The sequence below is a fragment of the Canis lupus genome, chromosome 10, assembly GCF_003254725.2.
Source record: "Canis lupus dingo isolate Sandy chromosome 10, ASM325472v2, whole genome shotgun sequence".
Classification (NCBI taxonomy): Eukaryota; Metazoa; Chordata; class Mammalia; order Carnivora; family Canidae; genus Canis; species Canis lupus.
Window position 1 is genome coordinate 59268977 of NC_064252.1, and position 18220 is coordinate 59287196.

At 36.3% G+C, this 18220-nt stretch overlaps 1 protein-coding gene across 1 annotated transcript in view; it reads left to right on the top strand.

Moving 5' to 3' along the window:
• The first annotated feature begins 2876 nt into the window (after nt 1–2876).
• VRK2 (VRK serine/threonine kinase 2) overlaps nt 2877–18220 on the top strand; it is a 216092-nt gene continuing 200748 nt past the window's right edge. The window contains exon 1 of the mRNA XM_035696513.2: nt 2877–2895. The gene's annotated coding sequence lies outside the window, so the exon portion shown is untranslated. The remainder of the gene's footprint in view (nt 2896–18220) is intronic.

An 18220-nucleotide genomic window follows, 5' to 3' on the forward strand; every position in this document is an offset into this window, starting at 1 on the left:
AATTAAATTTGTATCCCGAACCTCATCTGTGTGCTGCTCTTAAAAATAAAAATTACCAGCAAGAAAGTCATTGATAACATGTCATACAATCTATTGTATAGCTCTTAGAAAGAAACATCACCATGCCATCTGGATCTAAATGCCTTCTGAGATGAAGTTCTGATTCTGATTCCCTCAATAATGACTCTTAAAGTGGAAATTCGGGTTTAATACAAAACTTCTTCCTTTAGTTGACTAGAAACACTTCAACTCACTCCATTATAAGAAATCTGGTCACTGAAGTGCCCCAAAACTATGATACCCTGCTGTTCACAAGAAATGTGTCCTCTAAACAGGAGTCAGGTAATTGTATTAAATGGAACTGTCAGTGGCCTCACAATAGGTCTGCTCCCAGTCTTTTTCCACAAAATTTACCTTTATTGACAGTAAAACCATTCAAACAAATTTTCTTGAATGTTTGTTCTCAGAGTACTCCTAAATTTTAATGTTGAAAACATATTAAGAGTGACATACAAGCTTTGTATTGCTGTAGACACTATTTGTTTGTTTGTTTTTTCTCTTACCTATTATATGATACTGGGAGCAGGATGACTTCATTGGACATACACTATGTTTTAATTTGACCCACCATGAGTGGTTGGAATAGAAATAATAAAAAGCACTCTTGCTTTAGAAACATATGTGTATCATATTAAGAAAGGAAAGGGGATACTGAATCTGGCCTTTTTTCTACATTATAAAGGTATTTCTCAAACTACCTTTCTGACACATTTGTCTATATCGATTAGATGCCTTTAGACTGACATTGACTGACCTGTCTAAATCCATCACTTGCTAAGCTCTTGATGCCTGATTCCCAGGATACTTTAGCACCTAGCCCTAAATATGAATATTATTCATAAGCTTTTTTACTAAAGAGATCAATAATTATGTACATATTAAATATGCATGATTGCTGTTGTTAACAGTGCCCTTTAGCTGGCCACAGATTACGCTTTTCTGCTTAGGCTGCCATAGATGATAAACATTTCATTAGCAACACTTAGAACGTACACACGGGATGCCATATCCCCCAGTGAGTATATGTGAATTATAAGAAACCTGTTTAGTGTTAGGGTAAGTACATATTCCCTATAGTTTTCATTGTATTTTCATTCTGGGTGCCACAAACCCTACCATTAAATATGTTTGGCCCACTTAAAAACTGCTTTGTGGGGATGGCATGTCTTAATTGTTCCCAAGATAATGCATAATGTACTGCTGTGATGGGCGCTCAGTTAAACTAATAGGCAGGCAACTTGCCGCCTGGCTTCAGCAAATTTTAAAGCACTAATGAAACACACTGGACTACACAAAAAAAATCTTGTTATCAGAGGAAGAAAAATAAGATTTCAGAGAGCCTTTCGGTGTGTTAATTTCTCCAAATAAAAATAGCCAACAAATGCATTTCACTGACTGACTGTAAAGCTTCCATTGTTTGCTATACATAATATATTTTAGGCCTATGAGCAGAGAAATATTGGTGCCGAATTTTCCAAAGCGACTAATTTGTACATAAAAAATATGCAGAGGAAGACAAAAATCAGCTAGTTGCCCTTACAAATCAGGCAGTTGTGCCTGTAAAACAGGTAATGGCATATTTTGCACCAGCAATTACCTTTCTTGCACCTGTGAGTGCCTGTTTTGCATATGTAAGTAGGTCCCTGTTTATTGCATTTAAAGCTGCCACCTCAGCTTCTTTAGGTAAACTTTATGTTTTTACTAAATGTCACTCTGAAACAAAAAGAGGGGGGCATTTCTATGGTGGGTTTATGTGTATATGTGCACATGTGTGCCTGTGTGTATGCTTTTTAAATAACTGTAAAATTGATGCTAACTTCATTTGATTTTAACTACTGTACCTTGCAGGGCTATGTTCAGTGATATAAAATATTTCATTTTGGTTTTATGACATAAATGTCTAAATGTCCTGCTGCTGAGATGTATCAATCAAATCAAAGGTTCAAATTTAATATTATCCAGGTGCCAGGATGAGAGGGAAAACGATACTTCAGTTCACAGTCAACCGATACAGAATGCCTTCACAGTCAATAACAGGCTCCTGCATGTACCTCTTGTAAAGCCATTACTTCAGGGTTCATAAAGTGGGATGCAGCATTTCTGACAATTCTGCAGGTTTTCCCCCTTATCTATATATATATTAAAAAAAATGTTACTTGCATGAAAAGGGGAAAACATCAAATTCACTTTTCATAGGATCGTTTTAGATAGGCATTATAAGCAATTAAAATCCACAGGGTTTCAAGGACAGTTCACAGCTTTTTGATAAACTGAAGCAAACCCCGAATCCATTTTTATAATCCCACTGCACATAGTAGCTAGCCATTCTGAAGCTATCAAACTGAATGCTTGAATACTTCTTACTGGCCTATTATTTATCATTAAATATCCAAGAGGGTGTACAAGACACGATCAACCCAGCAGACCACACCACTAGGCACAGGTCTAGGAAGCAAGAGTATCCAATTGGATTTCATTATTCGCCAGCTTTATGGCAAAAAGCATACTATACTTGTCGATCTTTATCTAGTCAATTGTATGAGGAAAGTTTATGGTCATGAGGATAGATTTCAGACCTAAGAATAAGGAGGTCTGTTTCAAAACAGGGAAAGGAAGTCTGTCTTGCTTCTCTCTAGAGGCTCTCTAGAAGTTGTGACATGATTGCCTAATGGTCACAGAACTTTTGGCCCTTCCATGAGAACAAACTTTGCCACAGACATATTGTAATTTGTTAGGCATGGTGAGAGACAAGAGTATACTACTGTGGTTCTGAAGCTGGCTACTTAGAAGGACAAGGGTATGATAAGCCTGAGACCACCAGACAACAAAAGAGAGGTAAGAAAAGAAAGATTCTTTTTTCTCTCCAAACTATCTTTTGGCCAAGAGAGAAGGGTTAGAAATAGTTTGCCTTAGAAATTAAAAAAATAATATTTTTCTACATCTCCAGCCATTCCTCTAAACTGGGAGTCATCAGTTTCTTTTTTGTAGAAACAGATAGTGAACATTATAGGCTTCGTGGCCCTTATGGTATCATTGTGACAACTGAGCTCTACCATTGTAGCAAAAAGCAGCCATAGACAATACGGATGAAATGGAGGGAGGAGGTGGTGGCTATGTTCAATAAAATTTTATTTACAAAAACAGGCAGTGGGCCAGATTTGGTTTGTAGGCTGTAGTTTGCCTACACCTGCTCAAAATGAAAAACAAAAACAAAAACAAAAAATGTTATGGGTTTGAACAAAACCAATGTCTGTAAAGGCAACAGGAAATGTTTGCCAATGTCAACATTCGCATCTTAGTTCTTAATGACACCCATCTTGTGGAGGTGTTTACAGCTACAGTCCGGTGTGGCGTCCCTACCTCCAGGTTTCCTTTTTTTTTTCTTTTCAACATTATATCCTTTATTCTAATTGTTAACACTAGATAAACAGTGGCTAATTTTGTGTGGATGTGTTTGGAGGGAAGGGGTATTCCTACAATATGCACAACACTTTAGCTATATGTACACAAAGAATCCAGAACAAAACCAAACACCAGAAATATTCTAGAAGAAAAATATTAATTCATTAGTTCATGTGTTAGATAAACAGGTACTATATTAAAAAAATCACCTCTTCCTTGTTCCTTTTTTTTCAAATGTAAAAATGGAGGAGGAGGAGGAGGAAAAGGGGAAAGAGAGGGGGAGAGGTAACAATGCCTAACATGTACCAGGCACTGTGCTAAGTGATTTTCATGCACTTATTCTAGCAGATTTATTTCTAGCAAAACTCCTGTGAATTTGGCGCTGTTATTAAAAGCTAGTTTACACATGAGAAAACCGAAATTCAGCAAGGATTCATTAACTTGTTCACGGTTACCCAACTAGTGAGTGACACAGCAGGAATGCTCTGGAAATGCCTGCTCAGTATTTATATGGAAAAGGATTCTGAATTCACCAACTCGTGTCAAATTTAAAAACCAAGCAATATCAAATTAAGCAATGAGAGCCATACTTTCTAATTTCAAAAAGATCTTGTGTTGGGGATCCCTGGGTGGCTCAACGTTTAGCACCTGCCTTCAGCCCAGGGCGTGATCCTGGAGTCCCGGGATCGAGTCCCACATCGGGCTCCCCACATGGAGCCTGCTTCTCCCTCTGCCTGTGTCTCTGCCTCTCTCTCTTTCTCTCTTTCTCTCTCTCTGTGTCTCTCATGAATAAGTAAGTAAAAATCTAAAAAAAAAAAAAAGATCTTGTATTAAGTTGACTATAATTTCTCTTGGATACTTTCTATTCTAAATTATAATCATACCCAGAATATAAAAGTATGCATGTGCCTCCTCAAATTTCCTGCTGCAGGATTTCTCATGGATAGATAGCTCCACTGGGTGGCCCTTTATAGACTTCCCTGCTGGAGACTGTTTGCCTAGACTGGCGCCTATGAACTGTTACCATACTACCAGTGTAGGGTCTGATACATAATTTTCACTTTTCTGTGGAATGTGTGTGTGTACCTGTTGTGTGTAAACTACCTTAACGCAGCTCTGTCCTCCCAATTAGTTCTGTTCACCATACCTGTGAAGTATGCTCAGTGCTGTATTTCAGCTTCTGCTCATGCTATTCATCCTACTCGAAACACATTTCCTCCATCCTACTCCTCTTCATGGATTCAAATAAATGAGTAGAAAAAACCAAATGGCTCTTTAAACTTCTGCTCAAAATTGGCACCATCATTTCTCTTTATATCTCCTTGTTCAAAACTAGCCACATGGACAGGGATGTGTACTGCTCTGGAAGGAAACACTGTAAGCCCCAATGGCAACAGGCAGTAATGTCTAATACTCTCATATGGAAAGAGAGAATGAAAGTTTGAGAATGATAAAATCAAGACCTATCAGAGCAAAGAAAGTTCAGCAAAGCAAAGAAATATACAGGGGCATCATGGAAAATCTGGTGTCTTATTGTCACTGCCAAAACCCATACTGCTTGTCACTCAATATCCATTTCTCCCTTCTTCCTACATATAGAATACACTCAATATGTCCCCAGGGAAGACATTCCCAAGTCCCCTTAAGTCATTCCATCCAATGTAAATGTCAGGAATGCCAGGATTATCATCTGGTCCAGATATGATTTCTCTTTGTGTGAAGATCCACACTAAAAGGAAAAAGAAAAGCAAAAACGTTCATCATCTAAGCACTTTCTCCATCACCCTACTACCAAACAAGAGAACAGAAACAGGAACAAGATAGACAATTTTAAAATGGAAGGATAGTGTGTCACTTTGCTAGGGCTTGCCATAGCAAAATACCACAGACTGGGATACTTAAAAAACATAAATTAATTTTCTCACAGTTCTGGAAACTACAAATCCAAAACTAAGGTGTTAGCAGTTTGGTTTCTTTTGGGTCTCTTGTCCTTGGCTTGCAGATAGCCACCATCTTGCTATGCCCTCATGTGACCCTTACTCAGTGTGTATACATTCATGGTGTCTGTGTGTCCAAATTTCCTCTTCTTATAAGGACGCCACTCAGATGGGTTAAAGCCTACCTTAACTGCCTCATTTTAAAGTAATCACCTCTTTAAAGGTTCTATGTCTGAATACAGTCACATTTTAACAAACTGGGAGTTAGCATTTCAAGTATGAATTTGATGGGAGACACAATTCAGCCCATAACAAATGGGAAACACACAGCTCTAAACTACAGGCCTCTTACTCTGGGGTGGGGAGGCTCCTTGATAAAACCTAATTCCACTACTGAAGAAAATCCTTTGTCCATTGTTCTCGGTGGCCCCTGAGGCCACCTGCAAAAGTTTCTTCCTTTATCATTGTCCTCCTTGATTCATCTTTGATAGCCACTGGAGAAGAGGCTCTCATTGGTAGCCACACAGCTTTGCTGCCCACCTCTTGCTTTGGGAAGATATGGGACCAAAGGTGGTTTTAAATTTCAAATAGTCAAAAGTGGTTGAGATTTCATTGGCAACCCATTTTCCTTAAAAACATACCAGGCTTATAATCTTTTTTTTTTTTTTTTTCCAGGCTTATAATCTTGTTGCAGTAAGGTGTGCCAGCAAGATTTCACATCCAAAGTTATTCTCAAGACATTGTTCTCAGATCTACTTTACTTCCTAACTTTGTAATCCCTATAACTTTATCGTTCTCTCTTTCTCTCTCCACCCCCGTGTTTCCCTATCTCTCTGTAGTAGGCAGGATTCTAAAATGGTATATGTCCTGGATATGTTCTCCCCTTGAGTGTGAATGGGACATCTGAATATGATGGATGTAACTTCTGAAATTAAGTTATGTTATATGGTAAAGGTGAAAGAATTTTTGTACATGCAATTATGGTTCCTAATCTGTTGGCTTTGGGTTAATCAAAAGGGACATGCACCAGGGTGGGCCTGACCTAATCAGTTGAACCTTTAAAAGAGGGTCTACAGGTCAGATGTGAAGCAACAGAAGCTGTCTCTCTTCTGCTGGCCTTGAGCAAGCAAATTGCTTGTTCTTCTATAGATGTAAGGAAATTAATTCTACCAAAAATATGTGAACTAGAAGAGAAACCCAGCATCAGATTAGACCACAACCCCAACTGAAACTTTGGTTGCATCTTTGTGAGACAAAGGATCCAATTAACCCATGCCCAGACTGCTGACCTGTGAAAAATATGAGACAAATCAATATATATTTCTGTTTTTAATAGCTTTATTGAGATATAATTTATATACCATAAAGTTATGAGTGTAGTTCTAAATTTGTGTAATTTGTTAATTACATAGCAATAGAAAATGAATACATTCTCTTTCAAGTAAGTGGCAGCTATTTTAAAGCTTTTATAACTAAATTTGATCCTCAAAGCCAAATAACTATTTCTTACTGATTAAGTTCTAGAAGCAGTAGGCTTTCCAACCCTCAAAAGCCATATGCCTGAATGCTATATTTCCCTTATTCCTGCTGCAAACCAGACAACTCTTTCCTGCGCTAATCTCATTATTACAATTCTTCCCTACACACAGTTAATAGAAACTAAGATCCAATACCAGTGCTTACTTTTCTGATACCATGATGTGGAGCTCCTAACTCAGCATACACTTGCATGGTCTGCTTCCTAAATTACTACTGATGACAGTTTCCTGAAAAGATTTGTCACTGTAGAATAAGGATTGCCTTTTTTTTCCTATCCACAAGTACCTGTTCCCTTATTGCCTTGTCTCAAGTATTATACTTGAGAGGTAGTTAACAGAACATATTCTGGATTTTTGTGATGCTAGTCACCCACTTCTGCTACCAATTTCTGAAAATTGGTCATGATAGGCTAGACTAAATCTAAAAATCTTAGAGGCTTAATACAAAAAATGTTTGATGTTTGGTTTTGCCCGACTTAAAAATGGGTTGAGCAACCATCTTCCATTTTGTAGCTTCCCCATTAGAATTCATGGACGTTAGGATCACACAAAGTAGAGGCAGAAAGAGATGGAGGAGACACATTGGCTCTTAACTGCCTTGACCTGAAACTGACACGTTTCTATTCACAATCCATTGGATACACCTAGTCACGTGGCTTCAACCTAAATTAAAGAAAACAGGAATGTAAGAAAGCAGTTGGAATATTTGATGATCCTACTCTCTGCCATAAGAGGGTTTAAACATACATGTTGTATATACTTTTCTAAGGTTAATCGGTCTCGTTGTTTCCATATAAGAATTAGGGAGGGAAAGCAGGAATTTTAGAAAAAAGAATCAAGAAGCAAGCAGAGCAAAACCACAGTGTAAGTAGGAAGAAAAGGAGAAAGCCTTGAAAGAAAAGGGAAGAGGGGATAAAGGGCGAAAAGTAGAGAATCAGCTTATCCCTGTTTTGTTAAAGCCATTAGGAAGCAAATGTGTTTCTTTCAGGAACTGAACATCTTCTTGTCTCCAAAGAGTCCCTGTGGTTCCCCACTTTCCTTCTATGTGCTGAAGAATTATTAAAAAATTCAAAGCATGCTTCACTTAAGCACAGTAGTGCAAGGTTAATTTGATGTACCAGTATAAAGTTTTATAGATTCACCTAAGTGTACTGCTATACTTGTGAAGGGTGAGATTGCATGCCACAGCTGTACTAGGTAGCATTTATAAGATAATATAAAAAACTGCTACAGAGATTTTTTTTTAATATAAGCATAGTTACAATAAGTATCAACACTGAACTTTCAGCAAATCACAAAGCTTCATATTGGACATTCCTTTTTGAATAATTCCAATTGGATCTCTCTTTTTGAGAGAGTGGCTCACTTTAGTAAACTCCCAGGCTCAGCTTCAACCAAAACAATGGCAAAAACCCAGAGGAACAAGTGAGAAAAATTAATTAAATATCCTAAATTTTTTTTAAAAGTATCCTAAATTATTATTGCCTTTTAAATAATTAGATAAAAATATTTGAATATTTATAAATTGCAGCTCTTTTACTGACTTTTTTGGTTCCCCATTTGGCATTGTACAAAATGTAGATGCTATAACTACAAAAACTATAAGCATTATAAGCATTATTAAATTGAATGATAGCATGCTTCAGTAGAAAAGATCATTGTACTGGAATTCAGGATCATAGGGTTTTAACTGCAGAACTGTCAGTCTGATTGTATAAACTTTAGCACGTCACTTTACTTTCTCTGGTTCTGATTTTTCTAATCTTTATGATTAAACTATCAGTGCTTTTCAAGTGTTCTCCTAAGAGCCTAAAGGTTCTGGTAGGCTGAGTCATGGCCTCCCAAATATGTCCAAGTCCTAATTCCTGGAAACTATGAGCCTGTTACTTTACTATAACAAAAGGACTTTACATATGTAACTAAGGTTGGGAACCTTAACATAAGGTGAATATCCTGTTTTATCCAGGTAGGCCAAAAGCTCTTTTAGCTAGAGCATCAGAGATGAGTGAGATGTATAAGTAAAAGAAACCAGCAAGATTCCATTTGTGAAAAGTTTGGCCTACCTTTTCTAGAGTGGGGCCAGGGGCTCATGGAAAAGGATGTATAAGGAATGCAGATGGCTTGTAGAAGCAAAGACAAGTCCTTGCCCTACATGTGACAAGGGAAGACAGACCTCAGTTCTACAAATGTAAAGTGGAGAATTCTGCTAATATGAATGAGCCTGAAAGCAGATTCTTCTTAGAACCTTCTGATAAAAGCCCAGCCTCCCAAAACCTTGGTTTCAGTCTTGCGAAACTCAGAGATTCTGACCTACGGAACTGTGACATAATCAGTAAGGGTTGCTTTAAGTCACTGTATTTCTGCTAATTTGCTATGATGGCAATAGAAAATGAACACAATAATTCAAAATCAATCACTGCACAGAAGAATGTTTTTGAAATCTCATATACAAACCATGAAAATTTTACATAAAACATAATATAAAAAAGTTTTGTTTAATCCCAAAATGTTTCAAATTCCCACTAATTAAAAGAAACATATTTATTATTCACCATATATATATAAGAGTTTCAAAAATTCTGTATCTTACAGTAACCTAGGTACCCCTTTGTACCAGACAGGATGACAAACTCCAGTTTGAGAAAAAAACAATCAGATGGACTTCAAGGTCTCTCATAGTGCTGTTACTTTACTGTGATTATATGAAATTAATACTAAAATATGTGTAAGTAGGACACATATAAACACAATATGGTTTATTTACAACACAGAGCAGGACATGGAAGACTATAATTTCAGAATAAGTAGCCAAATAACAAAGGAATTTACATTATGGCCCACTTGCAAGCAGTGTTTAGCTCTGCCAAGTGTCTTAGCCATGTGGAAGCTGTATTTCTCCAGATTATCTGATCTGAAGTACACTGGGACCCTAGCATGGTCCCATCGAAGCCAAATTTGGAATATTTTTAATGCAAGATAGAATAACAATAATGTAACTAAGGTATCCATTATGCTCCGGGACTACAAATTATAGCAAATTTTGGTTTAGTGCATTTTTAAATAAAAACCCAGGAATATGTAGGCTTACTAGCACCAAAATTATTCTATGGTGGTTTCATCCATAACTATAACTGTCCATCTATGGAATGGGAGAAGGAAGGTTAGTACAAGGGCATCCTGGGTGGCTCAGTGGCTTAGCACTGCCTTCAGCCCAGGGCGCGATCCTGGAGACCTGGATCGAGTCCCTCCTCTGGCTTCCTGCATGGAGCCTGCTTCTCCCTCTGCCTTTGTCTCTGCCTCTCTCTCTCTCTGTCTCTGTGTCTCTCACAAATAAATGAAATCTTTTTTTTTTTTTTTTAAAAGGAAGGTTAGTACAAAATGGAAAAAAAGCAACTAAAGTAGAGCGAGTATAAATAATGATTTGACATGGCAATGCAAGTCATGATAATAAATTATTTGGAGCAGTGCTTAATATGATTACATCAATTCAAGACAGACAAATATCCAAGCAAATAGAGTTTGATACTAACAAAAAAGTATCACTTTATAGGGAAGTAGAAGGAGTAGAAGATTGTGCATGTATCTGTATTAATAAGAGGAGTATTATTTATTCATATCAGAAGGCCAGCACATACAGGTCTTCTTTAATTTTTTTAACAGGTTTTCTTTTAAATTGGAACATACATGACACATAACATTACATTAGTTTCTGGTGTACAACATAAAGAATCAACAAGTATATACAATGATCACCACCAGTGTGGCTACCATTTATCACCATAAAATGCTATTAGAATACATTGACTATATTCCCGATTCTGTACCTTTCATTCTCATGACTTACTCATTCCATTGATGGAAGCCTATACCTCCCACCCCACTTCACCCATTCTGCCCACCCTCCCATCTTCTTCCCTCTGGCAACCATCAGTTTATTCTCCATATTTATGAGTCTGTTTCAGCTTTTTATTTTGTTCATTATGTTTTTAAGGTTCCACACATTAGTGAAATCGTGGTATATGTCTTTCTCTATTTGACTTAATTTCACTTAGCATAATACCTTCTAGGACCATCCATGTTGTAGCAAATGGCACAATCTCATCCTTTTTCAGGCTAAGTAATACTCCATTTTGTTTATGATACATATTCACTCATCCATTGATCGATATTTGGGTTGCTTCCATATCTTGACTATTATGAATACTGCTGCATTAAACCTAAGAGTGCACAGATCTTTTTGAATTGGCGTCTTTGTTTCCTTTGGGTAATATCCGGTGGGGGAATTACTGGATTGCATGGTATTTCTATTTTTTATTTTTTGAGGAATATTTATATTGTTTTCCACAATGGCTACACCAAATTACATTCCTATTAACAGAGAATAAGGGTTCCTTTTCCTCTACATCCTCACCGATACTTGTTACTTCTTTTTTATTCTCATAAATAATTATTTCTCATTTCAGTTTTGATTTTCATTTCCTTGATGATTAGTGATGCTGAGCATCTTTTCATATGTCTGTTAGCCATCTGTATGTCTTCTTTGGAAAAAAAAAGTCTATGCGAGTTTTCTGACCATTTTTTAATCAGATTATTTGAAGGTTTTTTGGTCTTAAGTTATGAGTTCTTTATGTATTTTGGATATTAACCTCTTATTGGATATAGCATTTGCAAATACCTTCCCCCATTCAGTAGGTTGCCTTTCTGTCTTGTTGATGGTTTCTTTGGCTGTGCAAAATTTTTTTTATTTTGATGTAGTTCCAACAGTCTATTTTTGCTTTTGTTTCCCTTGCCTGAGGAAATGTATCTAGAAAAATGATGTGAAGGCTAATGTCAAAGGGATTACTGCCTATGTTTCATTCTAGGAGTTTTATGGCTTCAGGTCTCACATTTGGGACTTTCATCCACTTTTAGTTTATTTTTGTATACAGTGTAAGAAAGTTGTCCAGTTTAATTTTATTTTGTATATAGCTGTTTTCCCAGTACCATTTATTGAAGAGATTGTCTTCTCCCCATTGTGTATTGTTGCCTCCTTTGCCATAAATTAATTATCATGTAAGTGTGGGTTCATTTCTGGGATCTCTATTTTATTCCATTGATCTATGCATCTGTTTTTGTGCCAGTGCTCTATTGTTTTGATTATTTTAGCTTTGTAATATATCTTGAAATCTGGAATTGTGATACTTCCAGCATTGTTCTTCTTTTTCAAGATTGCTTTGGCTATTTGGGGGTCTTTCATGGTGCCATACAAATTTTAGGATTAACTGCTCTAATTCTGTGAAAAATGCTATTGCTATTTTGATAGGAATTGCATTGATCTGTAAATTGCTTTGGGTAGTATGGGCATTTTAACATTAATTCTTATAATCTATGAGAATAGTGTATCTTTCCATTTGTTTGCAACACATACATATCTTAAAATCCAGATATAGGTATAAAATATTTTTTATTAAAATATTCATTATGGGTTTCCTGGGTGGATCAGTCAGTTAAGCATCTGACTCTTGATTTTGGCTCAGGTCATGGTCTCAGGATCATGAGATCAAGTCCCATGTTAGGCTTCACACTCTGCGAGGAGTCTGTTTGAGATTTTTTCCCCTCTCTCTCTGCCCTTCTCCCTGCTTGCATGCACTCTCTCTCTAAAATAAATTGAATAAATCTGTAAAAAATATAAAATAAAATATACATCACTATACATGTTAGTGTTAACCAGAAAACTCCCACCAAAACACAGATTATAGTAAAGTTATATTTTATAATTAAGTACATTTTTTAAAAAGAATAGCTATTAGAAGCCATGAAAAACTCAAGACAACTATATTTTCTATTCTTTTCAAAACATTCCAACTTTTATAAGTGTACACATAATGTACAATCATTTAGAGATCCCTGGGTTGCTCAGCAGTTAGTGACTTCCTTCCACCCAGGGCATGATCCTGGAGTCCTGGGATCGAGTCCCACATCGGGCTCTCTGCATGGAGCCTACTTCTTCCTCTGCCTGTGTCTCTGCCTCTCTCTCTCTGCGTCTCTCAAGAATAAATGAAATATTTTTTTTAATGTGCAATCATTTACAACATTGCACAAATTATGCAGCAAAAATATATTTTTAAAAGATTTTATTTATTTATTCCTGAGAGACAGAGAGAGAGAGGCAGAGACACAGGCAGAGGGAAAAAAGCAAGCTCCCTGCAGGGAACCTGACGTGGGACTCGATCCAGGGTCTCCAGGATCATGCCCTGAGCTGATGGAGGCGCTTAATTGCTGAGCCACCCAGGCTGCCCAACAAAAAGACTTAGTGACTTATTAGTGTAATTCTGATCCAAGGCTTCAATAAGCACTATTAATGTACAAACTTTGGTAACTGTAGTAAACTGAATAACAGGTAAAGTTAGTATATTTTTTTATAAGTCTTCGAAATTGAATTGTATTGTCATTTACCCACATGAACCAGAGAAAAGAATTGTATATATTGATTTGATTTCTTCTCCATTAAGAGAATTCTTTTTTTTTTTTTAAGAGAATTCTGATTATCAGTCAATTGGTATTTCTTGGGCCAAGTTTTGAGAATCAAAGTAGTCAAGAAAACATCAAACAATTACAATTATAGCAAGTTTGATTAAAAACGAAGGAATTCTAAATCATATTATAAAACTTAATGTTAATACTTTCTATTCAACCAAATTTATGAAACTTTTGGATTCTTTAGGACCTTCTGTAGAACCTTGCTAGCAGAACAATACCAATGGCAAGATTCACATGTGTGTAATAGGACTGGAGATGCCTGAGAGATTCAGTCACTTTTAATTTACTATAGCCTGATCCTGATCTATGAGTGGAGAACATTTGCAAATAATAGTGTTTGATGTTCATGATGAAGACCTCATATGCAGCAGTAAATATACCAAAAAACTAGGTCCTATTAAATCATACCTCACTGATAAACACAAAAATGCAAAATAATAAAAGGAAAAATTACCATAGTAAAGAATTTCAGATTTTTAAAGTAAATTTTTCAAAAATTTAACATGTATCAGTATGTTATAAAACAAGTTATTGCATTGTTTCAGTATTCCTCACTGCTAGGAAACAAATTATTAAATAAATAAAAAGATATGGCTATCATATGTAAATAATTATTGCCCAAATCAAGGAGATCAGATTTTCTGATCTAGAAATTTCAAAAATATAACTTTATAGAGTAATTCCCTTCTGAAACACTTTAATGGTTATGTAATAAGCTGTCAGAGGGCTCCAAAGAATGTAAAACTATTAGTATACATGTGTATGTATACCAATAGCTTAATATGATAGTAATGTGTTAATTATATGTATAATCAATAACATAGATACCTTAGGACATATTTCATGAAATCATCTTAACTGTACAAACTTAAGGGTAACATTCTACCCTGATATTGGCAATTGGTAGGCCACTAGGGGGAAAATGCTTTCATTCATTAATTTATCTCCTGGGTTACAAAGCCACGCAGAGAGTTTTGAAGGCAATCTTGATATTATTGCTAAGTATATTATTTGGTAGTTTTTAGTTCAGCACAGATCATATGAAATTAGACAACAAATGTATCTCAAGACACAAATGCGTTCCTGCTTTATAATTCACACTTTTCTCTTTGTACATTGCATTAATGGTGTGATAAACCACTTTTCACTAGCATTGACAGTCAAGTTAGGCCTTTCTGGAATATTCTATAACATGGCCCTCAAATTATGTCATTCTCCTGATATTTTTGTGTACTTTACTTTTTCCTTTCTTTTCTCTTCAGAGGTTTTACCACATTTGGCATATTCTCTTGTTCTATTAAACTAGATCTGTAAGTCAACATCAGTGAGCCTCTTGTTACACCTTCCTGAAGAATATGTTTCAGAGACTCATCACAAACTCATAATCCCAGTGTCCGAGGACATACTCAAATGAACCTAGAGGTTTAAGTTCTCAGACGAAGATTTGAAACAATATCATTTATGTAAATATATTCTATATTCAAAGCCCTATACTCAAACTTTTTTTGTTGACTCACCAACCTTGGTTTATCTAAACTTGATCCTGTTAGCACTTGGTCAAATCTCTGATGCCAAAATATAACATAAGTGCAGATCTGATACTAAGAAAAACCTCCTTTTCAATATATAGTAGTTTTGATCAATATTTTCTTTCTGTCCTCATTAACTGGTTCCATTATTTATTTAGTCAACCACATCAGTGTATACTGTGCACAGAAAGTTTTTTTATTTTTAAAGTTATATAAAGTTGTCATTACCGTATGGTTCAATATCTTTAGTATAAAGTTTGATGACTTTTTATACTTGTATACATAAACATGTGCAACCATCACTTAGTGAAGATATAGAATATTTCCAGCATCTCAGAAGGCTTACTTGTAACCCTGCCCAGTCAATATTCCCATGTCTAGCTAGCATCACTATGGTTTTGTCTCACCCGTTCTTGAATTGTGTATAAAAAGAATCATACATTTTTCTGGCAGCACCTCTTTAAAAAAAAATTTACTTATTTATTTGAGAGGGAGAGAAAGAAAGAATATGCATGAGCAGAGATGAAGGGCAAAGGGAGAGAATCTTCAAGCAGACTCCCTGCTGAGTGTGGAGCCCAACTCGGGGCTCGATCTCATGATCCTGAGATCATGACCTGAGCTAAAATCAAGAGTTGGATGCTTTCCAACTTAGCCACCCAGGTGCCCTGGGCATATAAGACATTCTGGTGGAAAAAAAGGAAGACCAGTGCATTTAGACTTCCCCTTCTTTTTCCTGCTCAGAACTTTACAGTGGCCTCCAGAAAACCTTTCAGTTGTATCCAGCCCTGCAGCCAAGTACACCCAGTACTTGATAATATGGCAGTTAAAGCAAAGAAGTTTTTCTTGTTTCTCACCTTCGGGAAGCCTCTAATTATGCCTTTCCAGTAAATACTTTATTTCAACTTGTTGGGTTTTACATGCTAGCAGAATTTTTAAGAAGTGTCACATTGATGAGGATAGGAAACATTCTTCAAGAGAAGGGAGATTTGGATATCATCTTTCTGGGTACCAGAAATAATGAAGTGCACATCAGTTTTCTTGGCAAGGTGAGAATCAGAGAGAAATAGGAGAACAATTAAGCCCAAATAAATAACCATTAGTGGGAAATGAGGTCAGGTAGTTTCTGAAAAAAGTGGCATGAAATGGGAGGGGAAGAAAAACAAGGTAGAAGAAGCAAGAGATTATGATGTCATCAAAATTACATTTTAAAAGTATAACAAGTCAGAAAGGAGGTCGATGAAATAAAATGCAGCAGAAAAAGCCTGTAGAATGGAGCTTCAAAGGGGCTGTGAATTTGTCCAGAAGGAATTCACTGGCAGCTTTGTTGGGGAGTCATGGTAGAATTTAATAATGGCAGCAAAACCAGAGCATTAAGAAGGAGCTGGTAGATGGAGAGGAAATACAAATATTTGTTTTAAACTGTACAATAACAAATTATTCTTTATTAGGGAGAAAAGGGGATTAAATGATACTTGGGGGAAAGTGTGGGAACAGTTAACTATGGAAACAGAAATGCTGTGCTGAACTAGAGAGAAAGCGCTCTAAAGGGATGGAGAAACCGGTAGCTCCAGGAAGGGAAGGAAGAGCTTTGGCTCCTCCCTCAGAAGGGAAAAAAGGAGAATGGAAGTGATATTTACAACATTGTGAGTCATGGCGGTACAGATGATGAGGAAAAAGAACAGAGATGGCCACAATGAAAAAAATCCCATTTTGATATATTTTGTTCTTACCGCTCCCAAACTATGGTTTCTCAAAGCTGTTTGTTGCATTCAGGTTTAACGAACATTTGACAAACATTTCGCCAATATTTCACAAACATTTTTTTCTCTCTCCGTGTCCTGAACATGCATATCCTTACCTGGAAGAACCATTGTTTAGGAGGCAAAAGTATACAAATAAAACCAAATTAAAATAACATTTGTGTGAATATTCTCACATATGTATGATTTCATTTGCATCTCAGAATACCTTCGGAGACAGAGCAGATAATGATCCATTCTATAGACAAGGAAACTGAAAATGAAGAAAATAGAATAACTGTCAACATCGTATGGTTAAATGGGACCCAGACCCAAGACTTCTGGGTGTTGAGCTGGGGCCATCTCCCTGAAACCTAGAGTTTGTAGTGGATTTGTCTGTGGATGAGCTCTCTTCACATGTTCTCTGACAGGTTGGACCTTCGCTTAGAATGGTAACATTCACCAATTCCATTTTCTGAACTTGTTTTTCATCACATGTAGTTGGACTATGCATGAATATTACACCACCACCCCACCCCCACCCCCAGGGACAGGAGAATCTGTGGCCATGACAGCTTCATGTGAATTACATTCAAGAAGCTTAGAGTTAAGAAACTCTCCATACAAAAAGGTATAAGGAAAGAGTGAGCAGAATATCTTCCAAAAATTTATTAAGTAGATGGTCCAGAAATTATGAATATTATATATTTATTTCACCACCTCCTTTGCCAGCTTTGACCTGCTTTATAAAGGAGAAAGAGTTCACTTTATCTCTTATCTGATTTGTTGAAATTGATTCTGTTTACTTTTGTCTTCATTGTAAATATCTCCTTTCTCTCTGTTCAGGCTCATTTCGAGAGTTTGCCATAATATTTCTTTATGATGGATTTGCCTCCTCTTGCCTCATTGTCTCGTATCTATATATAGACTCTAACTATTGATAGGGCATTTTCCTTCTGATTCATTAGTCCAGGAATGAACTGGATAGTTACAGCAATAAAAAGAGGGAAATTGTTTTGGATCCTTCCCATGAAATACAGCAATTGCTATTACATTATGAAAGAAATATTAGAATAGCAGTTATATACTAAAAAGACACTTTCTTATATCCTATGGAAATTATTATAGTTCCTGCATGTCATCTTTTGCATACATTTATTTATTTTTTCTCATACTGTTTCTGCAATGTAGGAAGGTTAAATGTGATCTTCATTTATAGATAAAGAAAGCAAGATATGAGGAGTGATCTGTTGATAGCCACACTAACAGAGGAAGACACTTCCATCGAGAAACCCAGTGTAAGTAGAAAGAGGGGAAAAAAGCAGAGAAAGAAAAGGTCTTCTGACTATAGAGTTTATTCTTTGTGCATCATAAAAAAAAAAAGAAAGAAATAGAGTGGATTGGTGTCACTACCATAATCTGAATTAGTTTAAGCAAAAGAATTCTTCAAAGAGACTGGATGGAAATTTATTATCATAAGGAAGATAATAATACTA